The 21,025-nt window shown below is 46.1% G+C and overlaps 1 long non-coding RNA gene across 1 annotated transcript in view; it reads right to left on the minus strand.

Moving 5' to 3' along the window:
• The window catches only part of LOC121488912, a 44,941-nt gene extending 39,977 nt beyond the window's left edge, over positions 1-4,964 (minus strand). Inside the window, exon 1 of the long non-coding RNA XR_005987214.1 lies at positions 4,680-4,964. This is a non-coding gene — a long non-coding RNA (uncharacterized LOC121488912). The remainder of the gene's footprint in view (positions 1-4,679) is intronic.
• Between the last annotated feature and the right edge of the window lie 16,061 nt (positions 4,965-21,025).

A 21,025-nucleotide genomic window follows, 5' to 3' on the forward strand; every position in this document is an offset into this window, starting at 1 on the left:
AAAGCAACATTTCAGGCAGGAAATGTCTATTATTCAGAAACATAATATAATTATGTGTCTGGATGGCCCAGTTTATCAGACAGCATTTTCTGGGAAGGATGTGGTGGGGTTAGACACATCATCTCCTCTCCTCACCAGTGTCCCACCCCCCAAACTCCCCTCCTCCCCCGTCCACCTTTTTTTCTTCTTTCCCCCTCCAGGACACTTCCAATTTCCCAGGTTTCGTGACCACTTACATGTCTTTCCTGAGTGTTTTTATATAGCGTAGGAAATTGGGTAATGAAAGCCGAGTCATACATTTCTGCTTTATGTTTCCAAAGAAGCAAGTGTGACTGTCAGGTTTACAAAAGATTGTTTATGTTCACTGGCGTGAAATGGGGAGCGAGCGTTCGGAGCAGAGAGAGAGAAAGGCTGGCCAGGCTGGGATGACAGCAATGCATTCATCCTCCACGCTACAGCAGACAAAGCGCGCTCCCTGCCTGACAGGGACCATAAATCATGGGCAGGAGATGCTGTACCTACAGCTTATACCATTCCAGATGACAAACACACAATAATCCACACAGCACAGCACTTTCTCGCTCCCCCTCTTCCTCCACCCCCTGGCTGCTCTCCTCTTCCTTGCCTTCCTCTCTCGCCCCCTCCCAACCAACGCCCCCCCCCCTTTTTGTTCCTAGCACCTGCTTGATCCCTTCTCTTCCTTCTGATTTCCAGTCTCGGGCCTCCCCCCAACATGCCATCCATTCTCTCGCCTCTCCACTCCTTTCTCCTTGCTTCTTCTCTACCTCCCGCCTGCACGCTCACTTCCTCTTTGGCAATATCTTTTCTCTTCCTCTTCTCTCTTCTTGCCTCGGCCTCTTGCATTTTTCCTTCTTTCTTTCTAGTTATTTTCTCTGTTTCCAATTTTTGTCTTGCTCCCTCTCCTCCCTCTCTCCACCTCTTTCCTTTGGCTTGCCCAACCTGCTAAGACAAATTTGACCCCTCCCTTGCAGATCCCCTTTGGCCTGGAAACAGAGAAGGGAAAAGGCAGGTTCCCCAGGAGTGGGAACCTCAGCGCTGTGGCCCCAACAGACCCCCTTACAGAGGACAATGGGGGAACAGAGAGATTCTGGCCTGTGATCAGATGATCCAGGTAGAGATTCTCCTGTTGCAGCCAGGGAAACGTGTGATCTGAGACCCAGGGCAGAAACAGAGCAAATCCTCTCAGCTGGGTAAGAGTCAGCGAGTCTACAATTCTGAACACACTCAAGCACACGGTTCCATCTTATGAGTTTATTCTTCTTCCTCAAACCAAGGAAAGAAATTCTTTTTTTTTTTTTTTTTCTTTTTACCAAGGAAACTCTTTTCTCACTCAACTGCGGAGGCAATTCCAGAAAGACATTTTCTGCATGAGCATGAGGATGCATGCATATAAGTATATATGGGGCTGTGGGGAATCAAGGGAGAGTCTACGTGAGAGTTCCCTTCCTTTAGTCACACCAGGATTTTTAGAGTTTTGATAGGAAAGACCAAACCTGAGAGACTTCTCTTACAGACTCTGTTTTGTTTATAAAACAACTCTGGAAGTTGAATCAAAAGGAAGCCATTGAGAAGCTCATCTCTATGGTGTCCTCCAGGCCCTGAGGAACATGATTCCTTGGCCTGAGTCATGGCCCCCTGGGGAGCTAAGGGGTCAAATGAAGATGAATCACTTTGCTGATTTTAGGTCTTGCTCCTCCAAGGTATTTTCACTCATTAATCCAGTATTATAAAATGCTGAACCATTAATACTCAGGGAATACTCAATCTACACTCAGATTTTACGAGTCCTCGTGAACGATGTCTTTTCATTTTTGGAAATGGAATCCAGAACAGGCCACTGGAACTTCAGATTCCTGGGACCCAATGCGATTTGCCCTAAGGGACAGCTGGGTGATTTACAAGGATGGCTTCCAGCCAGCCAGCCCAGTGATGGCTCCAGGAAACTAGGGCTCCAGAGAGAGGGCTTCCCACAGAGCAAGACAGGCACCCTCACTCTGTTCTCTTTCTGAGGTTTTAGTGACCTCCCAGGGCAATACGGAGAGTCCCTTTGACATCGGGTCAACTCAGAGCTGGATGTGAGCTGCCCTGCTGACTTTCAATCATCCCTGACACTGTCTCTCAGGCCCAGAGATCAACATATATGTCCTTCCACCCGACCACTCACCCTTTCCTGACCCTTTCCAAATCAACAGACCACCCTGTGGAGCGGTATTCCAGGAAGAGTAGGGTTCAAAGGCAGTCTTTTCTCCAGAAAGCTCCTGTGGAGTCCACTGCCAAGATGCAACCAAAAAAAAAAAAAAAGAAGAAGAAGAATGGCACCCCGAGAAAAGTGGAGTGACGATGTTCTGGGCTAATTAATGAAGCCTGCTAGAGAAACCCACAATCAGGCAAGGAACACAGAAAGCCATCCCTCTCTGGCTTCCTCCCTCTGCGGTGACTTGCTGGGAAGGGGGAAAGGACTATCTGCTTGGACAACCCTTAAATCGATGCATCCTAATTAACAGAGGATTTAATTCATCAAAGTGACAGCAACTCTATTTATGCCATCTCCTTCAACAGGCCTTAGGGCTGGCCTATGGGGTTTATTATCTTTCCCTCTCCTTCCTTTTCTCTGTCTCTCTTCTTCTCTCTCTCTCCTTTCATTCCCTCCCCCTCTGTCCTTTTCTAATAGACCCCTGGCAAGATTTAAGGAGGAGGATCCTTTCAAGCTGAGAACTGTTCAACCATCTCCCTGAAGTCTTAATAGGTGCCCCCGGCCCTCTAATTCGGCCTGAAAAACCCTGCAGGCCTGTTCCAGAAGCCAGGATGACAGCAGGCCTCGCAGAGGCCAGGCAGAGGACAGGAGAGTGCCCCACCCCCAGGCCCACCCCACCCGCCAGCCGGGGGTCAGCCGCTGGCCCCCGCGGCCCCCAGAGGGCCCCTCATTTTACGGATGAGAAGCCTAATGAGTGGGAGAGAGTGAGTGAAATGCCCGGGATTACACAGCTAATCAGAGGCAGAGCCGGCACCAGACCTCCCAAGAATCAGGGCTCCTTCCAGCTCACCAGCCAGCTGCCACCTCCACACTGTGCTGAGGACAGGCCTGTCCCACAGCCCCTTCCTTGGGGCCGAGCCACTCTCCTCTCTGATCTTGTTTTATGAGGATGAGCTCTGTTAATCTTCATCATTAAAAACAGTTAACACGGACTAGGTACTCTGCGTGAAGCGCTGTGCGACAAGTGTTATCTAAGTTAATCTCCTCAATGTTATAAGGTGACTACTACTCCTTATTCATATTTTAAGATGAAGCAACAGACTCCAAGAGATTAAGTGACTTGCCCAAACGGAAGATGACTAACCGCTAAACCATTCTTTCAGCCACTGGCTGTAATGCCACTTTTAAATTGAAATTACTCCCAAAGGGCATTAAATTAAGCTCTTTACATTTTGGTGGGGATGAATTTGCCTGGAACTTTGTGTGCAGGGACACATGTCCCCAGCCCAGCCACCTGAAGCTGCAGGGGAAAGTCAGAACCAACCTCCTCGGGTTGGCCCCAGACTCTGGCTCTGCTCCCCCAGACCGGATCCAGGGGAAAGGGGAGTTTTCCCAGCACGGCCGAGCTGCCACACTGCAGACCCCACAGTCCACAGAACCTTCTGGAAAAGAGCCGCTCACTCACTCACTCCCATCACTTTCCTTGCCCCTAGGAGAGAATGCCACCGGGGTCTGGCCCAGTCTTGACAGGCTCCTATTTTATAACCAATTGGACTCATCAGAATGCAAAAAAAAAAAAAATATATTGGGGGAGAAGAAAAGATAAATGGATCCTGCCTACCCCGTGCCCCCCACACCGCCCCCAGCTGGCCACTGGCCCTTCGCGCAGCGTGGGAGCTGGGAGCCCAAGAACTGCCCCTGGGGCAGCGGCGGGGGCGGGGCGGGGCGGGGCAGAGGGAGGGCTGGGGGAGGGCTGGGGGAGGGCGGGGGGGCGGGGGAGGGCTCCCCAGGCTCCTGGGGCCGCCGCAGCCGCGCTCCTGGAAGTGGGCTCGCGCTTGCTCCCCATCAGTCAGCGCCAGGATGAAAGGGCTATAAAACCAACACAGCGCCCGAGACCGTATGAAAATATATATCCTGATGTGTCAGGAATACCTGGCGCGCCTTTAACCTCAACTTCAGATGAACCAACACGCCTCGGAGCACATTTATATGCAAAGGCATATAATATGTCCCCTGTATCTAATTATCTGTCAACCTGAGGCAGTTTGTTTTCCAAATCGGCCTCTCGGCTGTGACTTTACGAGGTCATAAAGAAAACGATGCCACTCTGCACTGAAACGCAAGGAGAGCCTGGATCAACAAATTATGCTCCTTAATGGTGTCTCCCGGCCTGGAGACGCGGGCCCTGCCGCACCCCTGCCTCCCGCCGAAGGGAAGCGAGGGCGCGCGGGGCCTGCGAGGGCCCGGGCCGGCCCACCAGGGGCGCTGCCCTCGCTGTGCCCGCCTGTGCTCCGCGGGCTGTTCCCCGCCGTCCCGCTGCCTCGCCGCCCCTGGGCCCGCGGGTCCGGGGGGCCCCGGGAGGAAGCTCGAATCCACCCTCCGCGAGGGAGAAGCTCCTGCCTGCGCCGGGCCCCAGCTCCGGCCCGCGGCAAGGGTGGCTGGACGGGGTCCTCCCACCGCGCACCTGACAGCAGAAGGGGGGGGCGCTCCTCCAAACTTGCAAGCAAGAGGACAAAAGTCCTTCTCCCACAGCAGGGAAGGTAGGTGGCAGCAGCAGGAGGGCTATTGTGCTGAGTCGCCGCTGAGGCTCTGCCTCCTGCCGAGCTCAGCCCTGCAAGCGTGCACAGGCGCGCACACGCACGCACACACCCGGGGAAAGGGCGGAGGGACGGGCCCAGCACAGTCTTCAGCTCCTATTAGTCCTCCTCTGATCTTCAGCAGATTAATTAGGAAGTTTGTCAGGAACCAGCCGTGAACTCCAGCCGCTCCTCTCGGGGAGTGGTAGCGGTGCCAGCGGAATCCAAGCGGCAGGAATTCCTGTACGCGCGCTGCTCCTGTGATTAATGATAGAAAGGAATAAAAAAAAGAGAGGTCAACAGCTGAGTGCAAAGCAAGTTGCTAGACAGGGAGTAATTAAGATACTTGGGTAAATATGATTAATAAGCTCAAACTGGCAGGGTGTGCAGTAAACAAGGACTAACCAGATGGTCCCCTCTCTTCTGACAAGGCTGGGCACTTGGAAACAACGGGGGGAAGGGGGAGCGACCAGAGGGAGAGGGGAGGGGAGGGCCACCTGCAAGGCAGGACTGAACCGCCTTTCCTTCACTGACCCCATTCGGAGGGAGAGGCTGGATCCCCAGGGAGGGATTAGGCCGGGGAGGTGGCTGTGAGACTCCACGGATCCTCTTATCGCAGGCACCAGACAAATTGCTGGATGTGGAGGGATTGCTACTCAGACATCAAGGCCTCACCTCACTCCCGCCCTGCACACTAGTGCTCGTGCTCCCTCACTTGCTTACGTTTAGCTGCTCACTACAAGAGGCGTAACGCGGGGGCTGGAGTTACTGTACTCGTTGACTCAGGCCATAACAAAGTACCACACACTGAGCAGCTTGAATGACAGCAGTGTATTGTCTGAAAGTTCTGGAAGTCAGGAGTCCAAGATCAGAGTACCTGCCAACTTGGTTCATCCTAACACTGGGAGATGGGGATCTGCCCCAAGCCTCTCCCCCAGATTTGCCTGGTTGGCTGGCCATCTGTGGTGCTACTTGACTTGTAGATGTGTTACCCCATCTCTGATGTTCCCCCTGGGTCTGTGTGTCTTTGTTCAAATGTCCCCTTTTCGTAAGGCTGCCTGTCACACTGGGTTAGGGCAGACCCTAATTATTTTATCTTGACTGATAACAAGGGCAGTGGCCCTATTTCCAAATAAGGTCACATTTGGAGGTTAGGACTTCCAACATGAGAGAGATGAAATTCAAGCCCTCACAGTTACTTACTGGGTTGAAAAGCAAAACAGGAAACAAATTCGTACTCAGAAGGGACCTGAACCAAGCAAAGGTATGCTTTCACAGCACTGTTTAGAAGGGGGACAGGGCATGGAATCCTATTTCTCATTCTACTAAAAAATATGGCTCCTTCGAGTCTTAACCACTGCCTTGGAAAGAATATCTCTGTGTCACGTCAAGGAGACAGTCTGATGTTTACAGAAATGAAATTGAGAAAGAGCCATGGGCACATGTCCCCAACAATCCAGGTTAGCAGGAAGTATTTGTAGGCCCTAAAAGAGAAGACTCTGAAGATTTGCCATTAAATAGCAGAACGGTGCCAAGTCATCACCATCTATAGGCATGGGCAGCTAAGTATGTCCACGCTGAGGACAGGCATTATAGGGGCAGTGAAAAAAAAAACGTAGGATTAATCCCTAGCCTAAAGGAGCTTAAAAGAGTCCGGAATCCTGTTGTTAGTCACCTAGGACTGTTGTGATAAATGACCACAAAGTTGATGGCTTAAAACAACAGAAACTATTTTCTCATAGAATGTGAATGTCAAGGTTGGTATCACTGGGCAGAAATCAAGATGTCAAAAGGGCCATGTTCTCCAGAAGTCCAAGGGCAGAATCCATTCCCCTTCCTGTCATGGCTTCTGGGAGTCCTTGGCATTCCTTGGCTTGTGACCACATCACTCCAGTCTTCAGAGACAGTATCTTCCAATCTCTCTCTGCTCTGCTTTCATATCTCCCTCTCCTCTGTGTCTCAGTCTCCTTCTCCTCCCTTTTATAAGGCTATGTGTGATTTTATTTAGAGTCCATGTGGATAATGCAGGACAGTTTCCCCCTCTCGAGATCCTTAACTTAATCACATCTGCAAAGACACCTCCCCCCATTTTGTTTCCACATACGGTGACCAGCACAGGTTCCATGGATTAGGAAGTAGATCTCTTTTGGAGACCATTTTTCAGCCAACCTCAGTTCTCATGGGCTCTTCTTATCTCAGTCATCTTCTCAGTTGATCTCCATAAAACTAGACAGCCTGGTCTCTGCCCCCCTTTTGCAGACAGGAAAGCCAGGCATCTGTGGCAAAGTATACTCTTTCACACAAAATACAGCAATCAAGATTAGGTGAGGACTCATCAAGTGTTTAATCTGTCCCCTGTATCAGCTCCCTGTCTCTTGTATATCACAGATATATAAAAAGTATATTTTTAAAAGAGGACGTTAAAAATGATGGGGTTGTTGCCAGTTTTTTATTTAACCAAGTGAGAAGATTCAACAAAAATCCTACCATATATTTTCACTCATAAAGGAAGATATCTTAATTCTAATAAACTAAGAAAGATATATCTTAGAACAAAGCATAGTCCCCTAGAAAAAACTACGGGCCACCTTACACCCTCATGCCCCGTACTATTTTTCTTTTCAGTGTGCCCAAGGCCACAACAGTGCATTAAGGACCTACTGATAAAATATATATAATATTTATATATTAAATATATAAATTATATTTATAATTTTTATAAAAATTTATGTATATAATTATATTTATATATAAATATGTATAAAATTATATATATATGTATATATATATATTACCCTCTGAACCAGGGATCTACTTCCAGGGAATAACCCAGTTGAGCTCCTTCCAAGTGAAAGGCCCACAGTATTAACTTTCCAGGGACCAAAGGAATGGAAACAAGAGGGGTATAATCAGTGGTGCTAAGAGTCTTATTATCACCTTCCTGCCCCATCAGACACATTGTCAAGCCTGTGAGGCAAGTGGGGCACATCAGGCTCCAACAGGATGACAGAGGCTAGCCAATAGGGCACCCAGCCTGCTTGCCAACTTCAGATGATTGCCTCTCAACTGTGGAGCTCAGCCAATAGCCCCCAAATGCTCCCTGCACTGCGGTTGGGGTTTTGTCCTTTGTAAAGATGCACTTAACACAAAAGAGTATGGTGCCTCACCTGGTGAACACTTCCTGGTCCCTTTTCCTCTCTCACCCTGAAAATAAAGTAATTATAGACAAAACTGAACAAGATCATGACAGTGTAATAATAATAATAATAATAATAATAATAATAATAATAATATTGTAGGAAAGACTTTGTTCTGAGAATCTTACTCAGCCTTCCAGTGTGTCAATCTGCACCCTTCTACTCTTCTGTCATGCAGGGTGAGAAATTCTGACTTGGCCAGGGAACAGATGTGAGAGTACCTGAGCAGACGTCTAAGGTAGCCCCGGGATAGCAGGGCGGATCGGTCCTTCTGGCCCTGGGACTTGAGCACTTTGCAGCATGGTATTTTATTTCCAATAACTCATTTGTGCTCCTCCCAATATCTCATTTGGAACAATAGAGTCAGGATAAAAGAAACAGGAGCAGATGTTGTCTGGACCAAATCAAGACCAGTGGAACCACACAAAAAAGCAAAATGCAATCTCACAGCCTGCCAAAGAGTGGTCACTGTGGGGCTTCACTTGTCACCTGACTCACAACCCTCTGGGCAAACTTCTTGCTACAAAGAGCCACAAGAGGGGCAGAGCCCACAGTAGCCAGGGATGCCAAGATGGTCTGGCTGGTCACTTCATCCCTTGGTGCAAAAAAAGATCTAAACTCCACCAGCTTGGGATGGCTGGGTGGCTCAGCAGTTGAGCATCTGCCTTTGGCTCAGGGCGTGGTCTCGGAGTCCCGGGATTGAGTCCCACATCGGACTCCCTGCATGGAGCCTGCCTCTCCCTCTGCCTGTGTCTCTGCCTCTCTCTGTGTGTCTCTCATGAATAAATAAATAAAATAGTTTTAAAAATAAAATAAAATCAACTCTACCAGCTACAGGAAAACAGGAAAATTGAAAAACAGGAAAATGAGCACAAGAGAATCAATTCTACAAAAGCATGAGCACTGGAAATGTGCCAGACACTGCACTCGGTGTGCAGAATGGGGAGAAGGAAGACACAGTTCTTGTCCTCAAGGAGCTCACTCTGGAGAAGGGACACCATGGCAACACACAGTCCTTGTAATATGGGCTGTAGCAAATGGGTAGACAGAGCACAAACACAAATAAAGGGCTCTCTGTCTTAGTTGGGACCCCCGGAAGCAGATCCTGAGGCAAACATTCAAGTACAAAGTCATTATTGGCAGGTGGTGGGAATGCACATGCTTATATGTATGGGGCACAGCATTAATGCACAATATATATAGGGGTGGGGGCAGCGGTGAATAGAGATTACAGTGAGAGGGCAAGTGGGGACATGAGAGGAGGGGGAAAGAACCACTGAGGGACATGTTATCAACCAGTTACTTCCATGGGCAAGTAGAGCTTCATTCTGTGGGAGACTCCCAGGGGCTGTTGTAGAGAAATGCCTCAGAAATGCCCTGCCCAAAGGGTGAGGGAGCTGTGGTGTTTGTTCACCACCTCCCACTGTTTATTGCAAGAGGGCCGCTCTAGGGGCATGACTCCAACATTCCCAGCCTTCCCTCACATGAGCAGGGCCGACAAAGCCCCCAGATAAAGAGTTCCAGGTTCTGGCAATAGGAAGTCAAGCTGGTGTGTCCAAACGTGGTGGGTGCACCTGGGCAACTCAGTGGTTGAGGGTCTCCCTTTGTCTCAGGTCGTGATCTCGGGGTCCTGGAATCAAGTACCACATTGGGCTACCCGCAGGGAACCTGCTTCTCCCTCTGCCTGTGTCTCTGCCTCTCTGTGTGTCTCTCATGAATAAATAAATAAATAAATAAATAAATAAATAAATAAATAAATAAATAAAATGTTTTAAGAAAATAAATAAAATAAAAAATTATGTATTTGGGGTGGGGCACCTGACTGGCTCAATTGGAAGAGCATGTGACTCTTGATCTCAGGGTCGAGAGTTTGAGCCCCATTTTGGATGCAGAAATTACTTTTTTTAAAAAAATGATAAATGCCAAGGGGAAATTGGGTGGGGTGCTCATGGCAGCTGCTATATATGCACGAGTTCTAACCCAGAGTAGAGGAGGAGGTCAGGAAGTGACCAAGTGGAGTTGGCATTTGACCAAGTGGGGCCCTGGAAGATGGGTAGGAGATTGCCATGCAGAGAGGGCAGAGGGGATCAGGGTGGGAGCATATTCTTCCCACTGCGAGGGAAAAGCAGGAAAAAAGAAAGAGTCTGCAAGTGGTCTAAGATCCCAGGTGTTGTGTGGACAGGAGGAGATCCAGAAAAGCAGCTGGAGAGGCCCATGGGGAGGCAGATGGGGCCAGGCTGTGAAGGACTCGTGTTCATGCCCACAAGCTTGGCATTTCCTGCAAACAGAGAACCACCAGGGGCTTTTACTTAAGAGAGTCACACCAATTCAGACAAAAGCTTGATGAACTTTCCGGTCCCGGGCGAGGCCACCTAGGCCACGACTCAACTTCAAGAGGGTGATATCAGGGTCCTATATGTTCTCAGCAGCACCTGGTACTTTGAGGAGAAAACTCAATGTCAACCCAAGGCTGGAGTGCATTGAGCTAGCACGTGCGCTTAGGAGCCTAATGAAACTAGCGCCTCATAAAACAAACAGCTGAGAGAAGCAATTAAAGGAGTGGAAATAAAATGGACTCGCCAAAGCCAAGGCACGGTTCTGCACACATGGGACCCGACGTTCTTGGGAAACAACAGGCTCCTGTTTCCAGGCAGCCGGGAGCTGGGGCCCAGGGCAAACCTTCTGTGTTCAGGGATGCTGCCCCCTGGGGACTGCCCAGCGGACTGCAGCATCCCTGCTCTGGATTCTGAGGCCCCCCTACCTTCGCAGGGGGCCCTAGGACCGGAACAGGAGAGTCTCTATCAATCATTGTTTTGGAAAAGCATGTCCTGTAGTTTCACGCATCATCACAACCACTTGAGTAAAGGAAAGAACAAAGAAGCAAAGACTTGCCCCATCCTGAAGTGTGCTCATTCTCATTCATCGCAGCCAAGACATGGGTTCCAGTTACATGTAGCTTAGATTTAATTCGGTTTGTTCCATTACCCAGTCAGCTGGCTAGGGGTTTGGCTCCAGACAACGCCCTGACAACCGCTACCACAAAGGGTTAGGCGATACTACTGAGTTCAAGAGAAAAAATAAGAAATAAGAAAAGGAAGTTGTTAGAGGTTGTTTCTGGTCCTGAGGGCTGGTTCTGGTCCCTACAAAAGGCATTGTGGTCAACAGACTTCTAGAATGATCCCAGTGAGCCCCACCTCCTTGTAGGTGTACCCTTGTAAAGTCTCTTAAGTGCTGCCTGGACCTGGTGACTCACTTTCAGTGAAGAGCATACAGCAAAAGTAATGGCATGTCACCTCAGAGATTAACCTCACAAAGGCTGTAAGTCCTGTCTTGTTCGCTTTCTCATTCTCTCACTCAGATGAAGCAAAATACCATGTCATGAGCTGCCCTCTGGAGAAACTCCCCTAACAAGGGACTGAGGGAAACCCCAGCCAATAGCCAGCGAGGAACTGAGTTCTGCCAACAACTTGATGAGTTTGAAGGTGAATCCACTCCCAAGTTGAGCTTTAAGATGACTGCAGTCCCAGCCAACACCTTGACCACACAGGCTTCTGAGAGAACAAGAGGCAAAAGGCCCATCCAAATGGTGCTTGGAATCCTGACCCACAGAAACTACCAGATAATGAATGCATTTGGCTTCAGTTGCTATGTTTTGGGATAACTTTATTAGACTGTGATACTTCAGCACAACCTCTGGTAAAGCCCTTTCCTGGAAGTTGCTTTCAGGGAGGCAGATGAAGTGGAGGTTGGGAGCATGGGCAACAGGCAGAGAGCCTGGAGCCCCCATTCACAGCTCTCACAGATTCAGTCCCAGGGGAGTGAGGGGGAGTTTAAAAGCTGACTTCTGAAAGACTTCCCCAGGGGCCTTGACTTTGTGGATTCACACAGCCATTTTAGTGGAAAAGATAGTGAAGGAATATACAGGCACATTAAGAAAGCTCACCACCAAGAAAAAGTTGAAATTTTTCCTATTATATACATTGGGCAGGACTAGGCCTTCCCCAGAGACAACCAGGCTTCTGAAGAATGTGAAAGCAGAGACACCGCAAAAACCCTCTACTACACCTCCCAACAGAGTAGTCCCACTCCTTGATTTATTGGCTTATGCTGAAATTCCACAATTAGTCTTTTCTTTGCCTTAAAATTCTTTCTTTTAAAATACACTAAAGTTCAGGGATGCCTGGGTGGCTCAGTTGGCTAAGCATCTGCCTTTGGCTCAGGTCGTGATCTCAGGGTCCTGGGATCAAGCCCGGCATCTGCTCCCTGCACAGCAGGGAACCTGCCTCTCCCTCTCTTCTGCTCTCCCCCTGCCATGAGCTGTCTCTGTCTCTGTCTCTGTCTCTCAAGTAAATAAAATCTTAAATAAATAAATAAATAAATAAACAAACAAACAAACAAATAAAAATATACTAATATCCAGAGTCAGAAAAATGTAAAGCCAAGTGTTAAATCCTTACTTCATTAATTGTGCAATTTTTAGTCAGGCATTTATGTATGAAACTATACATGTGAAACAAAAATATGAATTGTGAGCTTACTTAACTTTTCTATGCCTATATTTCATTTTAAAATAAGATAAATAACACCTGTCTTATACAGATCTTCTTTGACTTACAATTGAGTTATGCCCCAGTAAACCCATCATAATTTGAAACCATCGGAAGTCAGAATGCACTTAATACACCAAACCTACTAGACATTAGGGCTTAGCTGAGCTGCCCTTAAACGTGCTCCGAGCACTTCTATTAGCCTACAGTTGGGCAAAATCACTGAACACGAGGCCTATTTCATAACAAAGTGTTGAATATCTCCTGTGATATATCGAACACTGTACCGAAAGAGAGAAACAGAGCGGTTGCCAGGGTACGGGTAGTCCACCCTCGTGATTGCCTGGCTGACCAAGACCTGTGGCTCCCCGCTGCCACCCAGCATCACCAGAGAGGCTTGTCCTGCCTACGGCTATCCTGGGAAAGGACCAGAACTCAAAACTCCATGGATGGTTTCTACTGAATGTGTGTGGCTTTCACACCATCCTCAAGTTGAAAAATCATAAGCCAAACCCTAGTAAGTCGGGGCCCACCTGTACAACTTGTGGAGTTGTCAAGATGATTCAGTGAGTCATATGGATGGCAGTGTCTTAAACCATAAATGCTCTGTGGGTCTCCCAAATGGGACACACTCTAAATGGTCATTAGACTGTGATACTTCAGCACAGTGGGCTCTGGTAAAGCCCTTTCCCTGAAGTTGCTTTCAGGGAGGCAGATGAAGTGGAGGTTGGGAGCATGGAGAACCGCCGAGAGCCTGGAGGGCCCCCATTCACAGCTTTCACAGATTCAGTTCCAGGGGAGTGAGGGGGAGTTTGACAGCTGACTTCAGAAAGACTTCCCTGGGGCCTTGACTTTGTGGGTTCACAGCAGCCCAGGGCCCCCAGTGTTTTTTCTTTTTGCCATCATTTATTGAGCACCAACAATCTGGCAGGCACTGTCCTCCCTTCCAGCTGCACCGATTTGACCTTCCCCACAGCCTATGGGATTGTGACTATAGTACTTCCCCTTTCACAAACGTAGAAACCAAGGCTCAGAGACCTTAAGCAACTTGCCAGGGTCACACAGCAAAAAGTGACGGAGCAGGAATCCCAGCCAGACACCAGGAGGGCCAAAGGGTGTTGTGCAAGATGAGCCTTCTCGTGCTCCGCCCTGCATCTTGGAGGGCAGCGATTTCTCTCCCTTCTTCTTCTTTGTTTCCCTCTTTCTATAAAACATACTATGACACTTCACACAAAGAGCCACATACACAAATCAATTGCAATCAGCTGTATTTCTCTCCTGATGTTAAAAGACTCGTAAAGGAAAACGCACTTGTTTCAAACACCCTTTTCTGACATTAAATCAACTCTCCACTGTTGGTGGAATTTCTGCACAAATTGAGCTGGGCCCTGACGAGACCCAAGTTTACCAGCATAAATCCCAGGTTTGCAGAGGCCGTCTAGATGTATTAACAGAAAGAGCTGATCTAGTGGTTGAGTTTTCTGGGGTGGGGAGGGGTGGTTGGTTGAACTTCTTTAACTTCTAGTGCAGGTCAGAAGGACATTTGGCCACTCACTTTCTAATGTGTGGTGTGGCTTTCAAACAGGGGCAGTTCCCACCCCATCACACCTCATCCTAGTACCCCAAGTTAATCTCAATCAGAATTACTGTCTTCTGTGGAAATATCCAGGATTCTTAATAATAAATTGCATAGGAATAATGGCTTGTCTAGAATACTCGCCAAATCTGTTGGACTCCAAACAACTTGGCTTCTTTGATACCTGTTAGGCATGCCATAGCCTACAAGAACTCCAGGCTACTCCAGGGAATTATGAGCTCCAGGGCTTCTGGCTAACTCTGTTACTGTTACTCTGAACATACCATCTAATGTTTCATTGTCTCAATTTCTCTGGTTTGTATCAGCCTCAGTTTCCTCACTTATACAATTGAAATACTAACACCTTCTCTATTTTATAGGATAGAAATAAGTAGACTTGAAGGGGGCTCCGAAACGTCTACCCTTTCCTGTTAACTATGTCATGATTCTGCTCACCAGTTACAATGTGTGGGGTTCTTCTCTGCCACCAAGCAGTTCTGTGACACCCATTGGGTGTCCTACAATTCAACTCAATTTGGACACTGTCTACCTGGACATAGTGTCAGGTCCCCCAGATTAAGGATTTAGTCCAAGAAGACTGCCTCCCCTCCACACTTCTGATGTCAGTCACCATTCCAGGTTGTCAGCTCTGCTTCTGATCTATTGGCTATAGATTCAAGGTTCCAATGTTCTCCTCCTTGGGTTCGATTAATTGGCTAGAGTGGCTCACAGAACTCAGAGAAACATTTTAGATACTAGATCACCGGTATATTATAATAGAGTATAACTCAAGAACCACCAGGTGGAAGAGAAGCATAGGATAGAGTGAGCTATGGGGAAAGGGTTCAGAGCTTCATGCCCTCTCTGGCTGTGTGCTCTCCCGGCACCTCTACATGTTTACCAACCTGGAAACCCTCTGAACCCTGTTCTTTGGATTTGTATGAAGCTTCATTACATAGGCGTGATTGATTAAGTCATTGGCTATTGATGGAACTCAATCTCTAGTTCTTCTCCCCTCCAAGGAGGTCAAGGATGGAGCTGAACATTCTAACCCTCTAATCACCTGGTTGGCTATTCTGACACCCCCCATCTTTCGGTGCAGTGCAAATGTCACCTCAGCTGCACAACAAAAGACAAATTCTAATGGCTTGGGGAGCTCTGTGCCAAAAACAGGATGAAGAACGAATGTGTATTTCTTACTATAAATCACAATATCACACTGTCTCTGTAAAGTCATGAAAATTTCCCTTTTGCCCTTTTGCTCCTTCTAACCACCCTTTCTATCACCAAGCCAGAGGCAGGGAAGCAAGCGCCACAATCAGATTTGCACTTAGAACACATGCTGCCACCTAATTTTATTTCCACATGAACGTAAACAAGGTGATGGTAGATATAATGCAATCAAAAGGAAGATGCCCGATGTGGTTTACATTTTGTTATATACAGCAGTTTTATGTTTTATTTTAAAATGAAGATGGATGATGTCAGCAGAAGAAGAAAGCTGTTAGGGAATTCAAAAATTGGCCTATATTCAAGTTTATTTATTTTAACACCTCAACTTTGCAAAGAGAAGCAGCCATCATCCAGTAGGCTTCTCCTGGTTTGCTGTCAAGCTGTGCAGGGCATTTTGATGCCAGTCTGGAGGTAGGTATGTATAAAGTCAGTAATAATCCAGTGTAATGGGCACAGCATGCCGGACATAGTCACCAAGGACATGGTTTGGACTTCAGGGCTTTGGGAAAGCTTTGCCCCAAGAAGTCTGAGAAGCTTTCAAGGTAAGTGGGATTACCAGGCAGAGAACATGGGAGCAGACATTTAAAGAAGAATTGGCTGGAACAGAGGAAAAGTGCCTGGAGCATTGGGAGCTGTAACAGGAACCCCGACTCTGTCTCACGAAGGCTCCCAAATGTTCTCACCAGTGCAGCAAGTGCCATGGTCAGAGCTTCATTTACAATGTGAGCTCAGGCAGTGATGTGGAGCCTGGTTCTGGGCGGTTCTGCGGCCCTTGCTGGTGGTCCAGGAGAGGATCATGGGGGAAGAGCTCTTCTGAGGTCAAGTGCAAATGGGACAATTGGCCAGATTCCAGAGAATCTTCAAGGTAGAACCTTTGCTAATCACAAGCTAGACATTACACCTTAATTGCCAGTGTCCCTAAGAACTAAATATTGACTGAGCTTGCATCTCCGTTGCCTCAAAAATGCAAGATTTGTAAAATTCAATGACACACATGATTATTCAACATATATTATCTGCTGACTGCTCCGATGGAGACAGAGGAATTTACTTGAAGCAAACAGGAGTAGAATCAACAATGAACATGTAAATAGATTCCTTTTTAATGCATTTACTGATCCTCCCATACTTCTAACTTTATCTCTTTCATCCAGATTGGCCCTTATCTCTGAAAGTTCCCCGACACACCACAGAAATGCCTCCAAAAGTTTTAAAACACACTCAGTCAACCAGTCGTTTTGTCCACATAAAGCAAAATGAGAGACTGGACCAATTGGGATTAAATGATTTTCTTTTTAAATCTTTTTTGCTGTTTGTCATGGCTGTGGGTAGATAGATAATAAAATTATTGCTTTCATCATACAAGGAATTAGAGCAAAGGGCTGGTACCGTCTTGAAAAAGGCTGCACTAATGATCATACAGGAGGACCGCAGGCTCCCCAGGAAGCACCGAGGCACTCAGCACTGGGTGGGAGGCAGGCAGGCCAAGATTGAGGGCAAAATTGCAACCCATTGGCACAGCACATATTTTTCCAATATAAAAGCAAATGGAGAATCCGTAAATAAATTGACTATATAAAAGTGTCCCTTTATATTACTGCCTCACCTTTCCAAGGGGGGAAAAAAAGAGAGAGAGAGAGAGAGAGAGAGAGAGAGAAAGGTTTCCTTTCACGGCCCTTGTATAAAAATATCATTTCTTCTGGGTAATTTTATAGTACCAACAGCAGTCCGTATCTATTTAAAATACATATGCAGCCCCACACCCAGACCCCCTCGCGCAAATGATCCAGTAACTAGCGTCGGCCCCACTGCAGAAGCAGCTGCCACATAATTACAACTTCTCATCACACATGTGGGGAAACAAGTTGTGGCGTTTGGGAAAGGTCTGCAAAAATAGGTGTCAGACCTTAACTAATAGTGATTGTCCTTCCATTCTACTGTAATTTACATTTAATTCACACATTTCATTTCCATTTAAAATATGATTACAGTGTTTTGAAGCACATCTCACCTGTCCCCTCGAATTACAGGGAAATGAAAATAACAGGGAGCAGCAGGCACCAGGAAGGCTGGTGCTGCCTGGGCTGCAGGGTCGCCAGCTTGCACGCCTCTGCAGGGTCAGGGGGGAGACTGCAGAGAAACGGGGTTGGGGGGGTTGCTGGGGAGGCCGAATGGGCAGAAAGGGTAAGAGGGTGGGAGAAGTAGGGGACAGGGGACAGGCAGTGGAGAGGGAAGGGACCCATAATGGGGAGGGGGGCAGAGAGCCCATCTTGTGAGGGCAACAGCACGCTTGTTTTATAAATTCATTATTTTCTGGCAAAGTGCCCACCTTTTATTTCATTCATTTCAGGTTCATGACCTAATCCTAAATACATGCAGCAGGAAGCAGGTGCCTGTTAACTCTGAGGTCTGGTTTTCTCTATTCTGGAGGCAACAGAAAAGGATAGGAGAGGGGAAGGCAAAGGCTTCAACATGTAGGTTCAGAGAGGCCAGACGGCCGACTGGATACTAGACTCTCTTCAGAACACACTGCCTCCCCACCTCCATTCTGAGACCAGGGCCTCTGCAGCTGCTGGCAGCAGGTGAAAATATTTCCATGGGTTCCAGGTCAGAGGAGTAATTTCTATAACAAGATTCTTTAGGAATTCAGCAACCAAGCTCCTCCAGGTGTGGAAAAAAAAAATTAAAAACTTGCCTTATAATTAATTCCAGCCAATGGCTCCTGGATTTACAGCAAGATTTTGGTGCCTGCTCAGAGGCAGAAGGGAAGAACCCTTGCTTATTTGTGACAATCCCTAGATGGTGCCTTAAAAACTTAGGAAAGGCAACACACATATCAATAGAGTCAAAAAAAAACATTTATAAAGCACCTACTATACAGTAAGTACTGAGCTAGGCAACAATAATTTTAAACCTTCACTCTCTTCAAACTTCCCATGTCCCATACCTCCTCCTTAATTTACCACCTAATTCCTAGGAAAGAAAAACCTAGGCACCAACAGAGAGGAACTCCCAGTGTTTGTATTACTAGGCATAAAACCTACATATGCCCCCATCCTCTTGTCCTCCCCTTCTGATGCAACAGAATAGCTGTTCACCCTTCCTAAAGCCAGTCCTTGTAAACTGGGCTTTGCATATCCTACTCTCCTACCTCGCCTTTTTTTTTTTTTTTCATATTCATTCTGTTTACCTCTACATTTCTTGTATATTTAACCTCTCTTGAATTGGATCATTCCCAGTGGCTTGAAAACATGTCTCAGTCTTTCAGATTAAAAAAAGAAATGCCTTCCACTTCTCGTCTCTATCTAGCTTTGAGCCAATCACTCTCCTGTCATTCAAAGCAAACTTCTCAAAAGCATTGTCTCTACTGTGGTAGAGATGGCTTGTTGCCCTACAAATGTCAAACCTGTCTTCTAATTATGGAGCATGGTGGCTGCCCAGGCTATATTTCCAGTGTTCCTTGCATCTAGGTATGGCCATGTTATTAAGTCTACCAATGTAATAGAAGCAGAAGTTGGATGTACCTTCTAGGCAAAGGCTGTAGGAGGTAGCCTTCCCCATGCTGCTTCCCCTTATGGCCAGTTAGATACAGACAACTGTAATGGTGAGGTCCCACTAGGAGATGATACTACCAAAAAAGAATGTGGCTGGATCCTTGAATCCTTTCTTGAGAGAAAGTTGCCCAATAACCAGGAACATCCAGAAACACAACTATGGCAAGAACGATACATTAACTTCTATTTAGTGAAGGTGTTGAAGTTTTGGATTTTATTTGTTGCAACAGCTAGTAATACTTTAGCCAATAAACTAACCTGCTACTCATTCCCTCAGTCTACCAGTCTAGTTTCCAATCCATTCCTTGGAAACAAATCTCTATAAATCTACCAGTGGTTTCCAGGTTACTGGATTCAAGGCTACTTTTTCATCTAAATTTCATCTGACCCTCTCAAAGTATTCCACATAGTTGTATACTCTTCTCTTCTTAAATGTCTTTCCTGGGGCACCTGGGTGGCTCAGTCAGTTACGTATTCGACTCTTGATTTCAGCTCAGGTAATGAATCAGGGTCATGAGATCAAGCACCATGATGGGCTCTGTGTTGGGTGTGTAGTCTGCTTAATATTCTCTCTCTCCCTTTCCCTTTGCCCCTCCTCCATGCTCTTTCTCTCTAAAACAACAAAACAAAGTGCTTTCCTTTCTTGGTTTCCATAATACAAAACTCTTTCACATTTCTGCCTTTCTGTCTGGCTTCTCCTCAGCCTCCTTCATAGGCTCAGATTCTACTATGTTGTCTCAGAACTCTAAAAACTTGCCTTCTGCTTCTAACCATGTTGAGTTTACTAGAGCCCACCTGCAATAAACAACTAGAAAATTGGAAACACTGAATTTAGAACTAATGTCAGACATCTGAAAGTAGACAGCATAGAATCACAATCTCTGAGATAAGAGAAACAAACAAGGTAAGCCTATAATCATCCCAACTTTTGAAAGAAAGTAACTTCTGAATTCCATTAAAGGGAAGAAAAATAATAGCAGAAAACTGGATTCGCTGAGTTGATGAGATAGAAATCAAAGTTGAGGAAGCAAACATGACTTGAATTCACAGGACAAACCATCAGAGAAGAGGGAGATACACATAGAAAGAGATCCCCTTGAGTTTTTGGCTGATACTAAGGTGAGGCTCTAAGCTAAACAATCCCCAGAGCTCAAAAAAGGCTGAGCTATGCTCAAGTTCTAATCAACCAGACTGGTAAGACCTTGTTGAATACTCAGGCACCCAGCAGAGATTCCAAGAAGGTCACACCATATAAACACAAATATACTAGCCCTATATTTAAGGCTACTCTATACCTAATCTAACAAAGCTTAAAAATAAATTTTAATGGAATGAGCTGATTTATAAGAAATTTAACTGCAAGCCAAAACTTTTCAAATGATAACAACAAAATCTAGAAACTTGACATTATATCCTAAATACCCAGCATCCAATCAAGAATTATATATGAGAATAATATTTAGGAGAAAAATAAGAACATAAAAAAATCTAGAAAAAAAACAGAGATGGTAAAACTAGCTGACAAAGATTTTTAAATAGCTATATAACTATGTACAACATTTTAAAGAAATATATAAACTCAAGGAGGACAAAAGGAAATGTTTTAAAAGAATGAAATGTAACTCACATAATTGAAAAATATGTTACTCTAAATAAAAACATTGCACTGGCAATTACACAGTAGATTAGATACCACAGAATACAAGATCAGTGAACTTTAAAAATAACAATAGAAACTATCCAAACTAAAGGGTAGAGAAAATAAAAATAAAGGCTGGAAAGAAATGAACAGAGCTTCAATGATCTAATGAATAATACTAAGCAGTCACTAGATAATTAGAGTCCTAGAATAACGTGGAGAGTAGAAGAAACACTTAAAGAAATATGGTCAATTTTTTCCAAGTTTAATAAAAACTATGAACCCACAAATCCAAAAAGCTTAATGAATCCAGAGCATTACTTCACAAAGAAAACAACATAAAATGTAACACAATCTAATTAATAAAAACTAGGGACAAAGAAATGGGGGTAATATGAAAGACACAAGTAACAAATATGAACTGTAGAAAAATAGGACATCACTACAAATCCTACAGACATTAAAAGGACGGGAAAATATTCTGAATG

This window comes from Vulpes lagopus, chromosome 4, assembly GCF_018345385.1.
Source record: "Vulpes lagopus strain Blue_001 chromosome 4, ASM1834538v1, whole genome shotgun sequence".
Taxonomy (NCBI): Eukaryota; Metazoa; Chordata; class Mammalia; order Carnivora; family Canidae; genus Vulpes; species Vulpes lagopus.